The 22,619-nt window shown below is 43.8% G+C and overlaps 1 protein-coding gene across 1 annotated transcript in view; it reads left to right on the top strand.

Moving 5' to 3' along the window:
- LOC144784639 (macrophage mannose receptor 1-like) overlaps positions 1-22,619 on the top strand; it is a 949,320-nt gene that overhangs the window by 655,073 nt on the left and 271,628 nt on the right. The gene's annotated exons all lie outside the window — the stretch shown is intronic.

Here is a 22,619-nt window from a genome sequence, read left to right as displayed (position 1 = left end):
CTCTTGTCTCCTACATCTCTGCCTTAGTGACCTGAGGGTGTCAGAGTACCAAGGGGCCGAGGGGCGCTTCCTGGCCGAATGGGTTAGCTTAACCGGGGCAAGTTTGTCAACCGCTTTTAGAATGGAATTATGCAGGTCAAGAGCTGCACTGTCGATATCACTCACTAGTGATGAGCGGAGGGTGGTCAGAAAGGGAGCTAATGATTCACAGTTTATCCCTCTGAAGTTCCTTTTGGATTCCCACTTACTGGGATCTGCTAGGGGGATGGAAAAGTTAGAGTGTATAGAATCCAAGGGGATGGCCATGTGGTCTGACCAAGAAAGAGGAAGGGGGATCCCAGTCTCTACCCTAGGGTCGTTGGTAAAGACCCCATCCAGGGTATGACCGGCTATATGAGTGGGACCCTCTACTATCTGTTTTAGACCACAGGAAGCTAATGAGTCCAGCAGGGAGGCAGTATCTATGGAGTTATCTATCTCCAAGTGGAAATGAAAATCTTCAAGAATGGTGAGGTTGGGTCTGTCAATATAGGGTTCCACCAGCTTAAGTAGCTTCTGACAGCAGGAAGGCCGGGAGCCAGGAGGCCTGTAGATCAGAATCCTAGCGAAGGAGATTGAGGAGGAGGGACTAAGCGCAAAGTATAGGGCCTGAAAGGAGTCTCGTGGTGAAGAAAGGTGCTCGGTTCGACATTTTACATAGGTTCTATGCAAAATACCCAGCCCCCTCCGCCCTCGCCCTTCTCTGTCCATTCTTGACAGCGAGTACCCCTCCGGGATGGCATCCTGGAGTTCTGGCCCAGAATGCTATGCGGCCCAGGTCTCCGTAATGAAGACCCAGGGAGGTTTTCTATCAGAGATGAAATCCCTGCAGGCAAGATTATTTTTAATTAGGGATCTGGTGTTGATAAGGAACCCAGTCTCTCTACTAAGCTGGGGGAGCTTGTAGTTTCCCGGTCTTGAGTGCCTATTTCGGGAGATGTGGAGGAAAGGAGTATCCTCTTTCCCCGTGCATTGACACTTAAGGGCCTCCGGTAAACCCTCAGGTGGAAACGTGTGGTGACAGGGTTTAAATGAGGGTTTGAAGGATAGCAAGGTCCGTAAGGAATATAAAGAACTACCAGGAACAAGTGGATCTAAATGAGCAGCCTGCCCGGCCCCCGGCGCTTACGGGCGCAGACGGGCTAGACTCTGGCGTGACTCCGGCGCTGAGACGGTGCTTCCGCTGATCGCGTCCGCTGCGCGGAGCCATGCCCGTCTCTTTTAAGCGCTGGAGACTAGAGCGCAGAAGGTGTAGCCTACCCCCAAGATGGCCGCTGCTCAGTTCCGAGGGCCGAGGTGAGGTCAGTGTGTGTCGGCGCCTGACTCGGCAGATCACCGGAGTCTCACCATGTAATGCGGGGGAAGGGCCGACGAGAGTCCTATGCTAAAAGAAAGCTAGTCTAAGTAAGTAGTAAATCACTTACATTGCACAGTTTGAAAATGCAGTTTTTTAAAATATGCCGATTTTGAAGGTATCACAGTGAAAGTTAAAAATGATTTCTGGCACTCTCAGGAGGTACATACACACTAGAAACACACAGCACAACCTCCCGGCTTCCGCCTCAGGAGGACACAACACGCAGCAAGGGATCGCGCTTGCCACTGAAGCTCTTTAAGCGCTGGAGACTAGATCGCAGAAGGTGTAGCCTACCCCCAAGATGGCCGCTGATCAGTTCCGAGGGCCGAGGTGAGGTCAGAGTGTGTCAGCGCCTGACTCGGCTGATCACCGGAGTCTCACCATGTAATGTGGGGGAAGGGCCGACGAGAGTCCTATGCTAAAAGAAAGCTAGTCTAAGTAAGTAGTAAATCACTTCCATTGCACAGTTTGAAAATGCCGTTTTTTAAAATATGCCGATTTTGAAGGTATCACAGTGAAAGTTAAAAATTATTTCTGGCGCTCTCAGGAGGTACATACACACTAGAAACACACAGCACAACCTCCCGGCTTCCATCTCAGGAGGACACAAGACGCAGCAAGGGATCGCGCTTGCCACTGAAGCTCTTTTAAGCGCTGGAGACTAGAGCGCAGAAGGTGTAGCCTACCCCCAAGATGGCCGCTGCTCAGTTCCGAGGGCCGAGGTGAGGTCAGAGTGTGTCAGCGCCTGACTCGGCTGATCACCGGAGTCTCAGCATGTAATGCGGGGGAAGGGCCGACGAGAGTCCTATGCTAAAAGAAAGCTAGTCTAAATAAGTAGTAAATCACTTACATTGCACAGTTTGAAAATGGCGTTTTTTAAAATATGCCGATTTTGAAGGTATCACAGTGAAAGTTGAAAATGATTTCTGGCGCTCTCAGGAGGTACATACACACTAGAAACACACAGCACAACCTCCCGGCTTCCGCCTCAGGAGGACACAACACGCAGCAAAGTAAAGTGCGTACAGTAAAAGGAGTATTATGAAATAATACTGTAAAAGCATTTATATGGTTTCTTAGCCATATGATACTTTAAAATGGATAAAATATATGCATACATAAATACATTGACTAACGTACTCAACTGGTGCTTCTAAATACGCCTACCCCGGTGTACCTGACCTAAGCCTAATACGTGGGAAGGAGTAAGTAAGTAGCAGTTTAAGTTAAGTTGGTTTTTGCCAAGGAATCTGAATCAAGAATTCTCTTTAAGGGTTTAGTCAGCTCCGTACCTGGGTAATAGAAAGCAGGAGGTCTGGTATCTCTCTCTCAGGACTCGATATCCCAGCAACCCGCAAGGGCGGCTGGAAACACCGGAGCTGGATTTTCTCGGCTGGAGAAAAAGACAGCGTCTTTCTCAGTGCGCCAAAAGGGAGGGGCGGCGTCCGTGGGCTCTTGCATCAGCTGGGCTCTCGGGCAAGTAGATAGCCGCTCTGCTCCAAACCACCGTGTGTTTGCTTAAGGCAACGTTGGTATATTTATACCTGAAAGGTGCCGGGTTTGACGTAAGGTTGGACATAAGACGTCAATAAACATGTCACTAAGAACTGGCCGTTCTTTCAGTGCTCGCAGGAGTTCTAGGATAAATCAAAACAGAAGCATGGGGATTTCCCAGGTTGCTGGAGGTTTGCTTTCTTTAAAGAACGCGTTGTACTTTCTAGGAGTCTGGGGAAGTAGCCTTGCTTAATTTGGACTGTTTGGGTTACAACTAAATATGGATATGATTCGTATGCCTTTATAAGGATATTATTTATTATAGCCATACAAGGGCATGAATTAGGAATATCGAATTAGGGTCCTAGATAGAAATACAACAGCTTGACTGCAGGTTACGAGCAGATTGCCCTCAGAGATGGAGCAAAGGAGTGGTCGGCATTCTCTACACCACAGGGACATTATCAGGTCAAGGTAATGCCCTTTGGCTTAAAGAATGCACCTGTCACCTTCCAAAGGTTGGAGAACAGGGCCTTCTCTGGGTTGGTGCAGTTCAGTGCAGCTTATCTGGATTCTATAGCAGTATACAGGTCTAACTGTGGGGTTCACTTAAGCTACCTGAGGGAAGTGCTTCAGGCCATGCAGCAAGGAGGCCTGACTATTAAGGCAAGTAAGTGTCAAACAGGGCAGAGTTGTGTGGCATACCTGAGCTACCTAGTTGGTGGAGGCCATGTACAGCCTCTCCAGGCCAAGATTCAAACTATTTTGGATTATACAGCTCATGTTACTCAGATCAGTGCATCCCTTTGACTGACAGGGTACTTTAAAAGATGTATTCAAATTATGGGACCATAGTGTGGCCTCTAATAGAATGACTTCTAAGAAGAGTCCCATAAAGTAGAATTGGACCCCTGAGTGTCAGGAGGCTTTTGACACTCTTAAAGCTGCTAGGTGTTCGGCACCAGTGTTACTGGCACCTGACTACACATAGGAATTTGTGGGTCAGACTGATGATTCAGTGCAAGGGATTGGGGCAGTGTTGTCACAGTTAAATGAAGAGGACCTTGAGCAGTTAGTTGCTTTTATTAGCAGTTGACTTCTTCCCAGAGAGCAGAGATGGAGTCCCATTGACAGAGAGGCTTTTGTTGTGGTTTGGTCCCTGAAAGATCTAAGACCATATTTGTTTTGGGCTCATTTTTGTGTTCACACTGACCACTGGCCTCTCAGATGGCTCACGCAGATGAGAGGGGAGAACCTTAAGTTGTTAAGGTGTTCCATTTCCCTACAACTTTATAGTGGAACACAGCCCTGGGGTTGCCCATTCCAATGATGATGGACCTTCCTGGTTTAGACTTTATAGTGGAACAGAGACCTGGGGTTCCCCATGCCCATACTGATGGACTTTCTAGGTTTTTCCTCGTAGCTGATGAGGACTACTAGTGTGTGGGTTAGTAACCCTTCACCTTTCGTTTGGGGGCCTATGTTGCAAAGTCATCCTGTGCCCTGGGCACCCCCAACTTTTCCTGACTGGTGGTAACTGACTCTGACTATCCCTGGGCTCTGCCTAATCAGGCCCAGGACCAGTGCAATTCTGTAAACACACTTAGAATACAGTGAAAACACATACATACACTAGGGTACACTATTGGTTAGGGTACTACTGTGATTGGCATGACCTCTTCTATAAGGCCCTAGTACATAATAGGGAAGGGGGTAAAAACTACCTTTAAGTCCCTAGTACATAATAGGGCATGGCAGTTTGGAGGCCAGCAGCCTTTCTGCACTGGCACGTGTGCGCTGCTGAAGTCTGTGGTCAGTTTAAAACGAGCCCTGTGTTGCAAGACTGCTTTTAAAATGCAAAGTGTGCCCAACTCGACTTTGGTGTTCGGGGCACTTAAAAGTTAATAAACTACAATATATTGACATATTGTGAACCGCCAGTGTCTCCCCTTAGTGTCCCACAGGTGGGGGTCAGGTACTTTAAGGAGGACCATTACAAAATATGTTTCATATGCCCTATGGTTAGTAAAATTGCAAATTTCACTCCTCACATTGTAGTAAAGTGCTTCCCAAAATTGAATTTTGTGCTAGGTGCACTGTGGAGTGAGGATCTGCAATATTTTGACACATTTCGAACTCCTAGGGTCTCCCCAAGGCGTTCCAGGGGTGTGGGGTCCTGTAGATTTAGGCAGGGTCCTTATAAAATATGTTTTATAATCCCTGGTGTTGGAGAAACTGCCCAGTTCATTTTCCCCATTTCAGATCCCCAGCCACATAGGTTAACATGGTGAGAAGTTATTAATTAATAACTAACAATAGGGATGTCATAAAATATCATTCAAGTACCTTGTAGAATAGTGTTGATATGCTATTGTTGAATTTATCCTAAAATGTATCAACAAGAAGTTGTACGACTTTCTTGTCTGTGAGGCAAAATTCAGCCTTATAGTGCTCTGCTCTGGTTGGCCAGAGATACATGAATTAGCCAGGCTGCTTTGATGAGATGATAAGTAGCCCCTGGGGGTAGAAAACCATACTGGGAGGAGAGGTTCTGCTGCAGAGGAATGCCAGAGGAAGGGGATGGGTTGTAAACCATTATCTTCAAAGTGAGGTGGTAACAGTGCCAATAACCCAAGTCCACCTACACCCCTACTCGTTGACGGCAGGAATAATTAAGGAGTGAGCAGAAGACAGGAGGAGGGAGAATGTGGAGTTGAGCCACCCTGAGTGCTAGTTCAGACAATTCATGCCTCTCTGCTGGAGAATCTGCCATATTGAACTTGGGAGAAATGGTGACCTCTGGGAGACAATAGTGCCATACTTTGGAGGATATGGTCATACTCTGGTGTGTTGCCCTGCACATCATTGGACAGGAGTGCCCTCCTGCTTGACTTAGAGAGCCTGGAATAAGTGTCTGAGAGGGGCAGAGCCTCTTAGATCTGGTGCTTGAGACAAGAATAATAATAATGGTCCATACTGAAAAGTTTGATTTGTACCATCCAGGCCCTGAAGACTGCTCCTTCTGCAAAATCTGGAACTACATCCATGTGGACCTACATTGCTTCAAAAGGACTAAAGAGTGAACTCCCTGTAAGCTACAGGTTAACAGAGCTCATCTGGACCATCACCACCAATAATCCCCTGCCTGGAGTACTATCAGTGGATTTGTAAAGGTTTTGCCCCAGTGGATTGTGGGAACTGAATGCCTAAACTTCCAAGGACCATCTTGGATCTTTTAGACCATTGGAGTAAGTTTTGACACTGTGCCACCCTCTCAGGAACTCCAGGAAGAAGTTTCAGAAGTTTGGAGAACTTTGGAACAACTTCGAAAAAAAGCTCCATAACTGGATCGAGTCGACCTGGCCAGCCAAGCTGGCAACCCTCAACCGCAAGTTGGCCTGACACCAAGGTTTGTTCCGCTGAAAAGCTCATGAGACGTGACTTCCAGAGTTGAACCGGGAGCTCGTCGAAGCCCGAGCCAATAAACCCTTACCAAAGCCGGCCTGGTGAAGAGCAGCTTAGGGAAAAAGCTGTGTACAGTTTTTAAAGTCCAAATGTAGAGGAGGTGCCCGGAATCAACTGTGAGAGTCAAGCTCCTGACCTTCATCTGCGCGGTGGCCTGGATCTCTGGTTCATCCCGCTGGAAAGCTCTGGAGCTCTGACCTCCATAAGTTTGACCAAGTGCTCATCTCAAAGCAAGCCAGCAAACCTTCACCTAATCCAGACTGGCTGACAGCTTTGATGGACCCCGGGAAGAAAAGCTCTGGAATTATTTCTAAATCAGAAGGTAAAAACTTGAACCGTGGCCTACCGCAAGGGCTAGCCGCTCAGGTCTCCATTGCAGTCGGCCTGAACCTTTGACTGTGCCATGGTATTGCACGACCAGATGTCCCAAAGGCGCTAAAGGTTTCTAAGTGTTATATAGTGCTAAATCTTTAAAAATTCATATCTCTTGTTCCCTACATTAGATTTGTTTTGGTGTCATTTAAAGCTAAAAATATTTCCTGTTTTTATAAAACGGTGTTGTATTTTTATTGTGTGTTGTGTCTTAATAATTTACTGAATTGGTGTTTTTAAATCCTTTACATACCTGTCTCTGAATTACAGCCTGCCTGCTCACAGCCATGCTACTAAGGGTTGAGCATGGGAATCATTTTCTGAGACCTATTCTGAGCCCTATATTGTGTCAATGGCCTTATTGTAGTGGTAGATATATATTTACCAACCACTACTAATAATCCACTTTCCAACATAAACCATATGGGCAATTATTCTCTGCATCTAACAACACCTCAATTTTTTCAGCCCCTATATGTCATACATTTAGGGCTACCCAAAATTGTAATAGAACTAAGCATAATGGGGCATCAGTAAGTGTCGATAAGTACAGAAATGCCCTTCTGTTTTCTCAAGATTCTACCATATACTTTACAGAGGTTCTCTTTCCTTCATACTCCATATCAGCCAGTCTGGACTCTCTCCTACAAGCCACTTTTATTTCTACTTTAGAAATATGGGAGGCTTCTGTTATCTTTAATTCCATTTTAAGGCTCCCGCAAAGGCTACTAGCCTTTTCGTAACCTTCCCCGCCCACCTTAATTCACTCTTTCCAATTTCAGCAGCACATACGGCTGATACCTTCTGCACCTCCGTGACCTATTGAGTATCCAAAAATTACAGGGTTTCTTTATAGGCAAAAAAATTCCAAGTCTGCAGGTTCCCTTCCAGCCTTATTGCTGGCTTATTGCACAATTTGGGAGCGCTAACAATTTTTTCCAACACTTGCTCCCACATCTCGCCCCAAACTCTCCTCCATACTTAGGGACACTACCTCAGCCCCGTAGAGACATTGACTAGGGACTTTTGCATTATAGACTGTCAAAAGGAGAGACCAGGAAGGGCCATCAATGGTATTTTTAAAACAGATAAGGCCCCCTATCGTTGCTACGGTCCTGGTCTCCACCGATTCTTTATGCAGGACCCAACTGAACTGTCTTGTAAATGCCATACGAAGGTACTTATAGGACGATACAACCTCAAAACTTCTATTACCCAATAGCCACTTATACTGCTTAACATTTTCCCGAAGGAGATTCTTTTTTTTTCCAGATTCACCTTCAATTTATTACTCTCACAGTAAATATTAAATCTGGTCAACTTCCTCTGCAGGCCTACTTGGGTCAAGTCCATAATTGGAAAATCTTCTGTATATAGTAGACACAACAGATGTCTGCCCCCTATTTTTGGAGCAAAGGACTGAGTCGCCGCCAACTTCCCCGGCAGATCAACAAGGAACAACTCTGCATGGCGGCCAGGATGCAGCCTTGCCTTAACCCATTTCATAGAGGAATCCTCCCTGAAAGGGCCCCATCCAAATTAAGCTCACTTTAGGCCCAATTCACTAAATGCAAGCCCTGCAGAATTTCTAGTAAGCATTGGGGAATACCCAGTTGTCTTATTTTAGCCCAGAGTATACTACTATCAACCAAATCAAAGCTGAGATAAAATCAACAAAACAGCAGAATAAACTCCCAATTGTTTCCTTCGAGATCTGCCCCAAGGCTCACAAGTGGAATAAATTATCTATTGTTGAATGCCCAGGCTTAAAGCCCCCTGCTCCAGAGGGACAATTCTGTTACCCATAATCCAATGCTTTAAAGACTTAACCTTATAATAAAATGTTGCACCTACATCCAGCAGACTTATCAAACGATAATTGCCTGGGCTGGTTCATTCATCGCACCAGTCTTGGTTATGGCCATACAAACATTTGAGAAAAACCATGCCCACCACACTGGGTTTGAATTAATCGCAATTGCTGCCAGATTAGCCGGTCCTGCTGCTTTAGTTAACTTTAGAGAAATTTTCAACTTGGCAATGGATTGACTAGAAAAGATTCCAAGGATTCATCTCCCAGATTTTACTAGCACTCCCTCGCAGTTATCTCCCTTGTCTTATAAATATTTCTTTAAAAAGCTACCCAGTCAGTTTGCCGGGTAGGGCTCATTACTACATTACCTTTGGATCAACTGCCAGAACTTCCTCATATCTTTTCCCTGTAATGTAATGATCATAAGGTGGCAATTTGACTGGTTGAAGGCCTGCTCTTTTCTCCTAACCAGGGCTTCATACTTTCTTTTCTAGACCTCATTTGCATTTATGGGACCGATGGACCACCTCATCCTTCCTGCTTTCCTTAACTCCTTCCTTGCAAATACACACTCTTTATCAAACCACTGCTGCTTTGGAGGCTGGCAAGCTAGATCCTTTTATTACTTTCTTACTTCATAGCATTACTACTAGTATCAATAGACTTACAACTTCAGCAATGGTTTTTGCAGAACATACTACAATAGATTGACCTACGGAACTGTCAAGGTTCCATCTCATGAAAGATTTGATACTGCATCAATTAGCCAATGTATTCTTCATCTATCCTCATTGTAAGGCGTTTTGAAAGACTACTTTCATAGGAATTACCCGCTCCCTCGATATTGGTGCTACCTGTATGGCCAATTTTACTCCCCAATGGTCCCTACCCCTTATGTCTAACACCTTGCACTCTATACAGAGGTCAGAAAACCATGCCTGAACAAACATATAAATTGGGCACTGCTGGCTCCCCTGAAGAAACGTTTGAGCTGATGAAACATCCCCTTTAAAGTGACCATATAGGCATACAAACCTTAACTCAAGGAGAAAACGTGCAATTTTCCTTTCAAACGTAGACTGAACACATTTTGGGAAAATTGCGTTGGGGATAACATGACAGTCTAACATATCTAAAGCCCCAAAGTCAACTTTCCCTCGATCAATGCGTAGATTAAAGTCCCCTGGGAGGGGAATAGGAGGACCCCCCCCCCAGAGTGCTGCCAACTCTATCATCTCCTTCCAAGACTCCTCTTGATTTATATAAACATTCGCAACTATCACATTATTTTGCTGTAGACAACCCCTATATATCTAGTGAGCAAGCTAGTAGCCAATCACTACTTGTCTCAATGATTATTGCCCCTTTTCTGCATTTACTTGATACCAATGTCATTAGTCCAACTTTCAAGCCCCAATTTAGTCACATCTTTTACAAAGTGCATACATCCACTCTGATGGAACGCATCAGCGCCCCAACCATGTCTCCTGGAAACAGATGATCTCATTTCCCTCCCATAGATGTGTAAGATTTGTTGTTCTTATTAGTCTTATTAAGCTCCTCAGACCACATTCCAAGCGGCAACCCCTAAGCTGGTGGGTGCAGTGACTCCATAGTCTACCTGTGCCTCCCAGGAAAGGACACGCTCCCTAACAATGCTTAGACGTGCAAACCCATTGCGTAGAAGGATCTGATCTGTCAAACTCTCTCTTGGCTGGGATGGAATAGTTCCCTTTATGATACCGAGATTATACCCCACTACTTGGGTTGGGACAGACTTGCCTCCCCCCAATCACCAAATTTAGCGGTCCCTGATTTAAGCTGGCATGGTTTGCTAAGAAGGGAGGCTCTGGGAATGGGGGCTTCTACCGCGACTGCCTGCACATTTCTTAGTCCTAATTTATTCAGCACGTCATTTGCCTCCAGTACCAAGTCTGCAAACACTGGATAACTAAAATTGGCTTTCGTTACCTCTCGTCCTGCTTTGAACTGGATGAAGGCTATGTACTCAATATCTCTTGACACGCCCTCCTCCAGTGCCTTAGAGGATAAGAATATATATTAAAAATACTTGACCTATTTAGTGGCTGCATTTATAGCTTTTTTCCCTTTCTGGGTCACCTTCAAGTAAAGGTAATTTACCCTAGGTTCTCTAGGCCTAGTGTATACCTGCTCTAGGTCTACATCTTTTTCTAGGTGCAAAGAAGCTAGGTGTTCTTGAACCTCAGGGTTCTTAGGGCTCCTAACACACCGATGGGAAAGCTTTTTTTCCTTGGAGCTTTGACTGGCATGGCCTCCACTCTTTGACCTAGCTCCCTCCTGCAGTTTGACAGTGCCAACCAGACCACTTGCCCAGGCCGACTTGCTAAATGGCCCTATCCTAGGACAAGGAGGTGCATATCACTACAGTTGAGGCATGTTTGAACTTATAGATGAAAGAAATTCTATAATGCACAATTATACAAAGGACATGTTTTAAGTAGAATCAGAGCATTTTACAACTGTTGTTCTTGATCTTCACCTTGGCCTTAAACTGAGCTTGAAGTACACTCCTTTTGCACTTGACCCTCAGGGTAGTGAATTCAAGCAGGCAATGGCGGCTTCTCCACTATGGCGGAGGAGCGGCTCCCCACTGCTCTGCGAGCAGTAGTTTGAAGAAAACTAAAATTATAATAACCAGCGTTATCATCATTTTACTTTTTGCAATTCCTGTTGGTGGGTGGTGCTGGACTGCCAGAGCGGGGGCAGGAGGAAAAGTTGTTGCTCCACTCTAAAGTGTGCATAACTGTTTGGCCGGCCCTCCATGGCTGACCATAACAGTCACACTTTGAATGTTCTGCACCCAGGCTACATTAAATCTCACGTTCAGACCAATCACAACGCTATAATGCAGTGTTGTGATTGACTAGGGGAGTCAGGAGCCTGGGTGCTTCCTAGTTCCTGCTTCCGAGGAGTGAGAGATGGCGGCGAGTGGACTAAGAGGGGGCAGAAGACCGATGGCCAGCCTGAAGGTTGTGTTTTTTTGTCATTTTTTTCATTTTCAATTCCCCTATCCTCCCCCCAATTCTCCATTTCCGGTAAATAGCAGCTGCCACTGCAAGCAAAGCCAAGATTTACTCAGCGAGGTTGGGTAGCATAGTGACTCAGAGCACAACAAAACACTAACAAAAGACATAAACTGAAAATCTAGCCAGAGCTTAGTCTTTTTTTTAAAAAGTACTTTATTTCAATTCACACGTGCGGCAACACTGTAAATTAATGGTTCTGAAGTAACTAATACCAGCCTTCAGTGTTACTTTGGTGGCACAAGCTAGTAATCTTCTTTTTGTGCCACAATCTACCCATCTTTAGTGTCTGAACTTCACCCTGGTAAAGTGTTTGGGGTTTTAGGAAGTTCTCTAAAAGGTGTTTGACTATGTCAGAGCTCTGTGTCACTCACCTCTCCCCCTCGTGCCAGTTTAAGTCTTTCTTCTGTACTGCCCATACCCGATTGGAGCTCCCTCACAGCACACAGTACCTTTGGTTTTGTCACAGACCACACCTCTTTTGCTCAGGCATCTTTGTTGGATCTCACTGCCTGTGGTGAAGCACCACACGGCCACTGACATCCAAAACGATCTCTCCCTTGTCAAAACAGCTGGTGTGTGGTCATTGCCTGTGGTGCCATGTAGATGTCATGTGAGTGTGGGTAGTACCAATCGTAGAGGTGGCGGTGGAGTAGCAGTACTCACATCTTGGTCAGTCTTGCAGGTTCAAAATGTTCTTCAGGCCCAGAAAAACCCACCACCCAAAACAGCTAGGTTTTCATCCTTTGGTGAGTATTTAGGGCCCTATTTAGAGCTTAGTGAAGAGGGTACTCCATCGAAAGAGCGACTGTGCAACCTGTTTGCCAAACTGAAATACCACCTGACTCTAAAATGAGCCTTCAACATACACCTCTGAAAGTTCAACTGAGTGAGAGCTGTCGGACGTTTTGCCATTCATCCACCCTCCATAATTAGAGGGGATGAAGAAATGTCAAGATTTCACTCTCCGTCACCATAAGGGCAATGAAAAATGCCAGATGACCCACATGCCATAGGAAAAAGCTCCCATCATGAGGGGTCATGGCTTTATTTATTATCAAAAACAAAATCCCACTTTGAGATTTTGGTTACAAAAATAAAAAAACGTTTCAAGTTTGATGCTTGGCTCCGTCATGGTGATGTAGACTTCTATCAAACTTTCAATGCATTTACCTGAAAAACCATGACAGTAGTTCCTGGAAATGCAAGAGATGACCGCTGGGTCAGCTAACCTCTCTAAGTTGGGCGGGTAAGGTACCCTCACCATGGCTGGAGTAAAGCACTCAGCTACTGTGACTGTACATACTCCGTCTGCTAAACTGTAAATCAGGCCCATAGGGTCTGATGTATCAATATTAGTAAAAGGGATTACCTAATTGGGATTTTTTGTGAATCACAATTAGGATTTTTTTTTCGCAATGTATGAAACTCAGAGTTCATTTACCGATGTCCAGTGGGTAGCAAATCCACCTACCACATGAATATTATTGAAGTAGGTCGCAATTTGTGACCCATTAGTAGTGAACGCCATCAAAGGGATGGTGGCCTGCTGCGGTCAGCAGGAAATCATGTCTGTGATTGCTTTAAATGCAAACTATTTTTTTAAAGGAAAATGGGATGTGTTTTAAAAGACAAGTTTTTTTTCCCATGGCCCATTACCTTCACTTAAAAATGTTTTTTTACATTTACACATGGAAAGGGGTCACAAGGGGATCCCTTCCCATTTATGAATGCATTACCACTACACTTCCATAGTCAGTAAATTGTTAATGTTTTTGCAACTAGAATTTGGTTTCGGAACATTTATACATATCATGTTGATTCTATATTTGAAAGAAACGCCCCTTCCAACTACCAAATTGGTATTTTGTCACAAACTAATATTGTGATTTGGTAACATGCTTCCGAATTGTAATTTGGGTTTGATACATACCAAAATGCCATTTTGCGGTCACAAACAGGCTGATTATGCAAATCGTCTCTTTTGTGACTGGAAAGAAGCTTGATATATGTGGCTCTTAGGGCCAGATGTAGGTCACCCAATACCGGTCGGTAACGGCCAAAATTACAGAATTTCGGCCGTTACCGACTGGTATTTGGCTTTTGAGATGTAGGTGGAATGATTCCTGGATTCTGTATTTTACCGAATCGGTAATTTAAGGAATCGGTAAATTACCGAATTCTTAACATACCGATTCGGTAAATTACCGAATCCGTAATGTAGGGAGCACTCAAGTTAGTGCATTCCTGAGTTAAGGATTCGTTATTTAGCACCAACTACAAGTTGGTGGTAAATATCGAAAACCTTTGAAATAGCAATTATTTTGCTTTTTCAATAGTGCGATGTGGCAGACATACATGCCTTTAGGGCATGTATGTGTGCCACACGTACACCCATGCACTATTCAGGGGTGCAACAGGGTCTCAATGTGACACCCTGCCACCCTTGAAAATGTTCCCCCAATTACCGATTCGGTATTTACCAAATCGGTAATACTGACTGGCTAACCATTCATTCCTATGGGCCTCCAGGCCCATAGGAATGAATGGAAATTACAGAATCGGTAAATACCGATTCTTAATTATGGAATCCTACCGATTCGGTAAAATTTACCGAATAAATATTTACATCCCATTTACCTATTCTTAAATACCGAATCGGTAAATTTCGGTATTTAAGAATAGGTAAATTGAGATGCCTACATATGGCCCTAAGTTCCTTATATCAGCTGTTGGCTTCTTTCTTGTCTATACCGGTGAAGTTGCCTGGTTTCTTGTTTTGCCTCAGAGCTTTATGGCACTTAGATGATTTCTTTCAGTGCTTTGCAGATTTACTGCACTTGAAAGTTGTAAGGGAACTTGAGCACACTTACATTCTCAGTTTCCTTCCATCCATTGGGTTACCCAGATGCCCTACTCATCAGTAGCATCTCGGTGGCTTTTGAGATTTACCCTTGCAAAATGCTACAGATCCTTTCTTGGTGTAAGGCAGCCACCCTTGCTTGTCCTGCCTAAACTACTTCACAGCCCCACTTCTTCCCAACAGCATTTCCCTCATGCAGGATACCCCCAACGTCTTTGGGCAATTGGCTCTCACCCAAGAACCACAGCCCAGGCAGCCCCCACTACCTCCCCTCCTCCTTTGTTCTGAAAAAAACATTCAGATATTTTTGGTCCCGATCTGGAAAAGGGAGTTGGCTATCTATACCAGAAAACTGAAGCACCAAGAATGTTTAATCGCCACTCAGGTGCAGACCACCATTTTATAGAATATCAAAGCTAAAAATATTGTGTGGGCAGAGTATTGTATCAAAAATATGGAGGACCAAAATATTGAGAAAGTAAATATATATATATCATCAAGGTACATATGTGGAGAGTAAAGTATAGTAAAACGTTGCTTACCCATTGAAATTTGACTTCACAATATTTTTGTCCTCAACATTTCGAGCACAATATCTTGAACACATAATATTTGTAATTCAATATTTTGTCCAAACACTTGCAGACCATGGAATCCATCAAATAAATCTTGGCACACTGGGTGGAAGTTTCTGTCAAATCTTTATTAAACTTGCATACAGGAGCTGTGTATTCCTGTTAGAAAATTGGTTATTAGGATGAAAATCCTTCCAATGTAAAAAGATCCTAATTTAACAAATATCTGCAATGACATATTACATACAGGCATTTACCCTTCTAAATGGGAAAAGGCTATTATCAATACGCTGCTGAAGAAACAGCACCTTGATCCTTCAGAAACAAAAAATTACAGACCTATCGCAAGCCTTCCATTCCTAGCAAAAAATGTTGAGAAAATAATGAACTCGCAACTGGCCCATTACATTGAAGATGACACCCTGCTGGACGAGATGTAATTCGGCTTTAGGAAAGGCCACGGTACAGAATCTGCCCTCATTAAAGCATCAGACAAAATCATAACAGTAGTAGAACAAAGTGGTGCTGCTGTTCTACTGCTGCTATACCTTTCAACAGCCTTTGACACGGTTGATCACCCTACGCTGATTAACCGTGTCTCAAATTTTGGCATCAAACAAAGGGCCAAAGAATTACTAGCCTTCTTTCTTTCTAACCGCACACAACTAGTAAGTCTTGGCGATTTTAAGTCCTCCCCTTTTACCCTCCCGTGCGGTGTGCCACAAGGTTCATCATTGAGTCTGACCTTGTTTAACATCTATGTGTCGGACCTGGCCACGGTCATCAAAGACCACAGGATAGGTCTTAAATCCTACGCCGATGACACACAATTGGTGCTAGCAATCTACAACGATGGAGGAGCAATTGCGGCCAGCATCCAAGAAGGAATGCTGACCATCAGTACATGGATGGCCAACAATTACCTAAAGTTAAACTCTGATAAAACGGAGGAATTGATTTTTGGTAACCTTTTTCCTGTATGGTCCTCTATTTGGTGGCCAGCAAATTTGGGACCACCACCCACCCCGGTTTTGAAAGTTAGAAATGTAGGGGTCTTGTACAACAACAAGCTGTCTTTTACATCCCATGCCAATGCAGTTGTCTCTTCATCTTTTTACACTCTTAGTATGATAAAAAAAACTCCTACCCTTCCTTCCATCCAGCGCCGGAAAAACCCTAATCAGCACCCGATTAATGTCAAAAATTGATAACCGTAATGGCCTCTTCCTCAACGCCCTGAAAAAGGTCATTAATAGACTACAGATTTTGCAGAACTCGGCCGCTAGAATGTTAACAGGTACCCCTAAGAAACAACCAATTTCAACGGTAGTTCAAAAACTTCACTGGCTACCTATAATAAGCTGAAGTTGAATTTAAAGCACTCTGCATTACCTTCAAGGCCATCGACAAAATTGGACCTGAATTGTTGAAGAAGGCTTTGTGTGTCTATATTCCTAATATACCCTTGCGTTCATCAGTAGCCAACCTTTTGAAGGTCCCTCGCACTAAAAAAGTCTCCTGGGGTGACAGAAGATTCACTGTCACCACCGCTAAATTGTGGAACACCCTCCCTCTTCATATTAAATCCTGTCCGACTCTACTTGCCTTCAGGAAACTGGTAAAAACAAAGCTTTTTAATCAATAGCCACCTACTCTTGGCTCAATCTTCTCTACAGTCCGCAGCGCCGAGACACCCAAGGGTATTTGTGTGCTCTACAAATTGCTTAAATAAATAAGTAATAAATAAATAAGACCAAAATCTTGTCAGGCCCAACACTCAAGCTCAATAAATAAACTGAATATTTTATAAACAATAATACCTCTGACACCATAAATTGTAGCCTTATTTGATACCACATAAATCCCTTTAATTGACTCTGGGCTGAAAACTTTTTCTTTTTCAATTATTTCACTATATTGTACATTATGGAACTCTTACATTTCAAAGAATATCTTCTCCTCTCCTTAATTCATATCTTATACAAAACATGTATATGTACATCACATTGAATGAACCACAACATATATATGTACATCACATTAAATGAAACACAACATATTTGTAAACAAACTAAACGTTACATTTCACACCATATATACATACATACAACTCTGTCATTTCATCATGGTTAAACCTACAAGTTCATAACTGGATTTCCTCCTGTTCGTCCTACTTTTGTTTGCAAAAATGCCACACTGGGACCTAATCTTTGCCCTCAGTGTCACCTATACTGTAAAGTCCTATATAGGGTTGGAGTTTATTTGGATTGTTTCAAAAAGTGAAAAAATAAGTCCATTCCACTATGAGTTCCTATGCAGGAAAAGTCTTTTTGTTTGTACTCCAGACCACTATTAGATGCCGACGTGTTTCGACCTTCTCCAAAATAGAACCAAAAGATCTCTCATATCAGGTCTTCTTCAGGGCTGAATACTTTTATGGTAGGACATCTCTACACATATGGGCTCCCTCCTTTGTTATCGTTGGTATACTTGTTTTCTTAGATTAAATCCACACAATTGTCGATCTTCCTAGGATCACAATGGAGTCCTTGGTTTTGCAATTAATCCTCTTGGCTGTGCCTCGGCGTGTCTTGCTAGATATCCGTCTCTCGGGTCTATATATAGATATAGACACTATGTTGAGCAAAGTGCAATATAGTAGTACTGTTTTGCCCTTGGAAGTGGCTGGTGTCTGAGCTGGGAGAGTTTCTAGTGAAGTTTACAGTCCCCTCCTCATCCACACAAAATTGGTTCTTGGACAAGCTTCCTATCCCCGCGCATTTGGACAAAATTGGCTAAAGTTGGTCCCGGAAACATAGGCTTCTGTTTCCCAGGTATCTCATTACATATGGCTGTGAATGAGCAGGTCTTACCTTGGTCCCTTAAAAAAATGCAGAAAGTTTGCCAGCTGCTCTTCTTGGGATGAGAGGAGTCACAGGCCTCTGTGACACTGGCAGTTAAGCAGACACCAGCCCTTGTTAAACAGCTGTCTTTGCAGTGCTCCATGGACTACTTTGTCATGTAGAACTACAACAAAGTGGGTTGATTTGAATGCCACTTGTGAGAAATGCGGGCATTGGTTGAAGGGTGTGTGAGTCCTTCTTTCTCAAGGAACAGCTACAATCCTTGTCAATAGGAAATATATTACAAAAAAAAATATTGTCAGTGTAAACCACAAACTGTCACTAAATTAGCCTGTGTTTAACCTTGATAGCTTGATACAAAAGCCATCAGGCTTAACTTACAGAATATGTGTAAAGTGTAAAGCGCAGCACTCCAACATTAATAAAGTAAAAACACAACACAAGAAAAGTCCCACACCAGTTAAGAAAAATAGAGTAAAATGTAATAAATTATGGCACTAAAATGATAAAAACCCAATCAGAACTAGAGCTTTGCAATTTTAAAGACGTAGATCAAAATACAAAATAGCACCAAAAGGCGCAAAGCACCCACTAAGGGTATCTGGTCGCACTGGACAGGGACAAAGTCGCAAGTTCAGGCCAATCGAGATGGAACGCAGGCCCAGGACCAATTTTGACCTGCTGAGGAATGTACCTTATGTTTTTGTTGCTCAGTCTGTGCACCGTTGCTTTGCAAGGCTTCGAGTTGTCCAGTGACAGTTCCGATGAGGAGCTGCAATGCGAGGTCCTGCATTGTGGTGCATCGGTTCCGATGAGGAGCTGCCGGATACTGTGAGACTTTGTGGGGCTCTGCATCACTTGGTGTTAGATCAGATGCAGCACAGTTTTGGGGGTGCTTCAGGTTCCTTTGTGCCAGATTTGATGGAAACTTCAGTTTGACCAGGAGAAGCTATTTCTCTGACACCAGCCAAGGGTCCAGGACATGGGAAATGACCCCTTGGGGATGAAGAACTCACTCCAGCAGCTGCCAGCAGGTCTCAGGCAGGTCCAGTTGCAGGTCAAGGTCGGTCCAGTGCAGCATGCCAGCTGAGCAGTTGCAAGGAGGCCTCTGGAGCTTGTTATGCCCCTGTAGCTCAGAACAGGAAGTCAGTCAGCTGACCCTAGGAGTTACTCAGCCTTCAATGAATGGAGCAAGTCCAGTCTTCCTTCTCAGCAAGCAGGGCAGGCCTCAAGCAGAAGGGCAGCATGGCATCCTTCTTCTGTAATATTCCCTGGTCCAGGAGTGTACTCAAGAGTGGGGCTGAGGGTCCCCTTTTTATACCTAGTGTTCACTTTGAAGTGGGAGAGTCTTGTGGAGTTTCTCTCTACAGAGATATGTGGAATATTCTGCCTCCCTGCTCTGGTCCTAGTCTATCTGGGGACACACTAGTGAGTGCGCTGAGTCAGCCCCATTGAACTGCAAGTGTGGTAGGTGACAGCTCCACCCCTTAATTCTGCCAGAGATGGCCCATCCTGCAAACACCCAGATTCTCTATTGTGTGGTTGTCTAGGAGAGAAACACAAAGGCCAACTGCACCTAGTCATGTGATACTGGAAACAGGCTGTAGGCACAAATGGTTAGGCCAAGAAAATGGCAACTTTCTGAAAGTGGCATTTTCAGAATTGTGACTGAAAATGTGAATATACCATTAAATAGGGGTGTAAATTAGAATACCTCAAACACCAAACTTGGCATTCGTACCTGCTCCCAATCAAACATTGTCACTTATGAAATGTAAAAAGATAACTTAATGTTATCCCATGGGAGAGGTAGGCCTTACAATAGTGAAAAATAAATGTAGGTGGTTTTTACTACCAGGACATGTAAAACGTTGAAGAACATGTCTCACTTTTTAAATTAAATGCACCCTGCCATATGGGCTGTTTAGGGCCTACCTCAGGGAAAAGGTATATGTCTTAAAAAGTAGGGTTTAGGCATAGAAAAAGAATTATTTTGCCAGGTTGAAATGGCAGTTTAAAACTGCACACCCAGACTGCAATGGGAGGCTTGAGACTTGTTTAAAGAGGCTACTTAAGTGGGTGGCACAATAAGTGGTGCAGGCCCACAAAAATGAGGATGAACACCAACCATTTGGCCTTCAGAAAGGCGCTGAAAACCTGAAAACACTCCTCTTCCAGGAAGCATTCCAGTCCCCCTAATACTCCTGAAGATTACGACATTTTTTTTTTCTTGCTGGCAAAAGCGCGGAGATACCCTTATGGGATTGATTCCAGCGCGATATAAGAAATAAAAATAAAATAAATAAATAAAGTAGCATTTAATTCACAGGCCTAGGGTACATGTAGTGCCACTTTACTAGGGACCTTCAAGTAAATCAAATGTGCCAATTGGGTGTGAGCCGATCTTACTTTATGTAAAGGAGAGAGCACAAGTACTTTTGCACTGGTTAGCAGTGGTAAAGTATGCTTAGACTAGAATCCAACACGGCTATACCCCCAATTAAAACCATCAATGGCAGCACGAAATTTTAGCCTATGCTGATGACATAGCAATAGTCACTGGAGAGCCCAATGTAGCTGTGAAAGCAATGGAAGAAGACGCCAAACAGTTCGGGGAAGTCTCAGGATACAAGCTCAATCAGGGAAAAATCCAGATAGTAGTCAATAATAAGATTACATATCAAGACGACCGGGTAGTTACCAACGCCATATACCTAGGTGTGAACATAACAGCAGACCTAGACAACCTAGTCAAAATTAACCTTGAACCCCTCATAAACCAAACAAGTAAAAACCCCAGGAGAATTGACAATCTTCATTTGACCTTAGTGGGAAGATGCAATGCTATCAAAATGCTATATCTCCCAAAATTCTTATATTTCTTTCGGACCATTTGTCTAGATTTCACCTCACAAATATTTTCAGATATAGATAACCTATTCTCACAGTTCATATGGAATGGTAAAGTATGCAGAGTCCTAAAACCAACAACAATGATACAGCAAAAATACGAAGAGTGAGGCAAAACATTTGGGGGAAGACCACCCTATGGCTAACACCACTTTTAAATTCCCTCTCCAGACTTAGAATGTGAATCCACTATCAAAGTTTTAAGAACTGGTTTGGGTTTGTTCATTTTAAAATACCATTTTAGGGCTGATACAAAGGCATATTTCTATGCAGGAAGAAATCTTTCACAGCTAAAAGCAATAACGCTGTTTCCAAAGCAGGAGTATCCAAAGCAAGCACACTATGAAGTGCATGGCTGTCGTCAGTATTCCTGAAGAATAAATCAAGGGCATACAAATGTGCAGGCCCTATCTGGAATCTTTTCCCCTCTTGAAAACCAGAAACTGTAGTACCATGCTCCCCCCACCTGCCATTTACCGAATGGCAGAGCTCAGGACTGACTAAATTCAGCTCTCTGTTAGCAAACACCTAATGAATTTACAAGGGCAGAACTGTATTCATCCTCACTCACTTCAATGTCTAGGTCTCCACACCCTATTCGTAGTAATGCAGTCAATACATTTCCACTGTTTGGGGGAACTGTATCCATCCATTATCCTGTGCCATGCTAAACCAGGAACCATCCAAAATGTATCCCACTTGCCCCAGTACTAAGACTCTCACCACACACAGAGTCTGACTACAATACCGGTGCTACACATCAACTGGACATAAAAGCACTCATGGAATATCATTGCAACATCTGGGTTTTACTTTAAAATGGGACTTGACACGAGAGGTCAATAGACAGTTTACTCTCTTAACACAGAGAAAAATGTCTTGTCATTGCAAAGTTTTAGAAAACTTTGTATTCTGCCACCTCCGATTGATGTGACAAACACCGGGCATGTAAAGTAGTCCTTTGCGTGCTAGTACAGGTTCAGGATGTCATGTTACCAGGGACAGGCATAGGGATCGGAGTATACAAAATAAGCACGATGTCAGGGTCATGCAAAAAGTAGATCTACCAGTTTCAGATTCTGGTGAGCACTCAGGACAGGGGTATGCTTCTATTTTCCATTCAGGAAACGTCTCCGTGCCAACAGCTACACTCCCTGTCACGGAGAGGTGAAAAGTCCTGCCCAGCCACTATAAACAGTGTTCCTATCTTTACTGTCAGTGCTCTGTAAACCAGTGTGGTGGCAATGGTCATACTTGATAAAGAGGGTACATATGGTTTGCCCCTCTGGATTACCAACCTCTCTTTTCCTGTCAATCCATGTTACTAATATACCTCCAGTGCTCACACGATTGTATGCTGAGGCAGGAAAAAAGTTAGCGCTTGCTGTGGTGTATTCAAGGCAAGACTGCATGCTTTCAAAATCCATTCGAGGGTCCTTTCTCCATTCCAATAGATAGTAAATCAAATACTTTTCTACCACAACTAAAACATTATGCAATAAATCTAGTGCTGTTGTCCTAGTGAATAATCTATACACTTTATATGTTCCCTGTAGCTCTAATAATTATTTAGCCAGCTTTAGAGGCAGCATAGAAACCACTTCCAAGGCCCACATTATAGTGGACCAAAGTGGTGTTTCCTTGGAGGATACCCATTCCAGCTTGCCTAAGGTCTTGGGGAGTTGAATCTCCAGTCTGCAATCTACGGCCTTTGTAATTCCAGGCAGGAACACTGAATTCAGACCATGCACAGTTCCCTGGATGCTGCAGATAGCTACTGCGCCCGCCCTTTACCCGCCCTG

The sequence above is a fragment of the Lissotriton helveticus genome, chromosome 10, assembly GCF_964261635.1.
Source record: "Lissotriton helveticus chromosome 10, aLisHel1.1, whole genome shotgun sequence".
Taxonomy (NCBI): domain Eukaryota; kingdom Metazoa; phylum Chordata; class Amphibia; order Caudata; family Salamandridae; genus Lissotriton; species Lissotriton helveticus.
The sequence above is the reverse complement of the archived record's forward strand: the minus strand, read 5'-3'. Positions and strand labels throughout refer to the sequence as shown.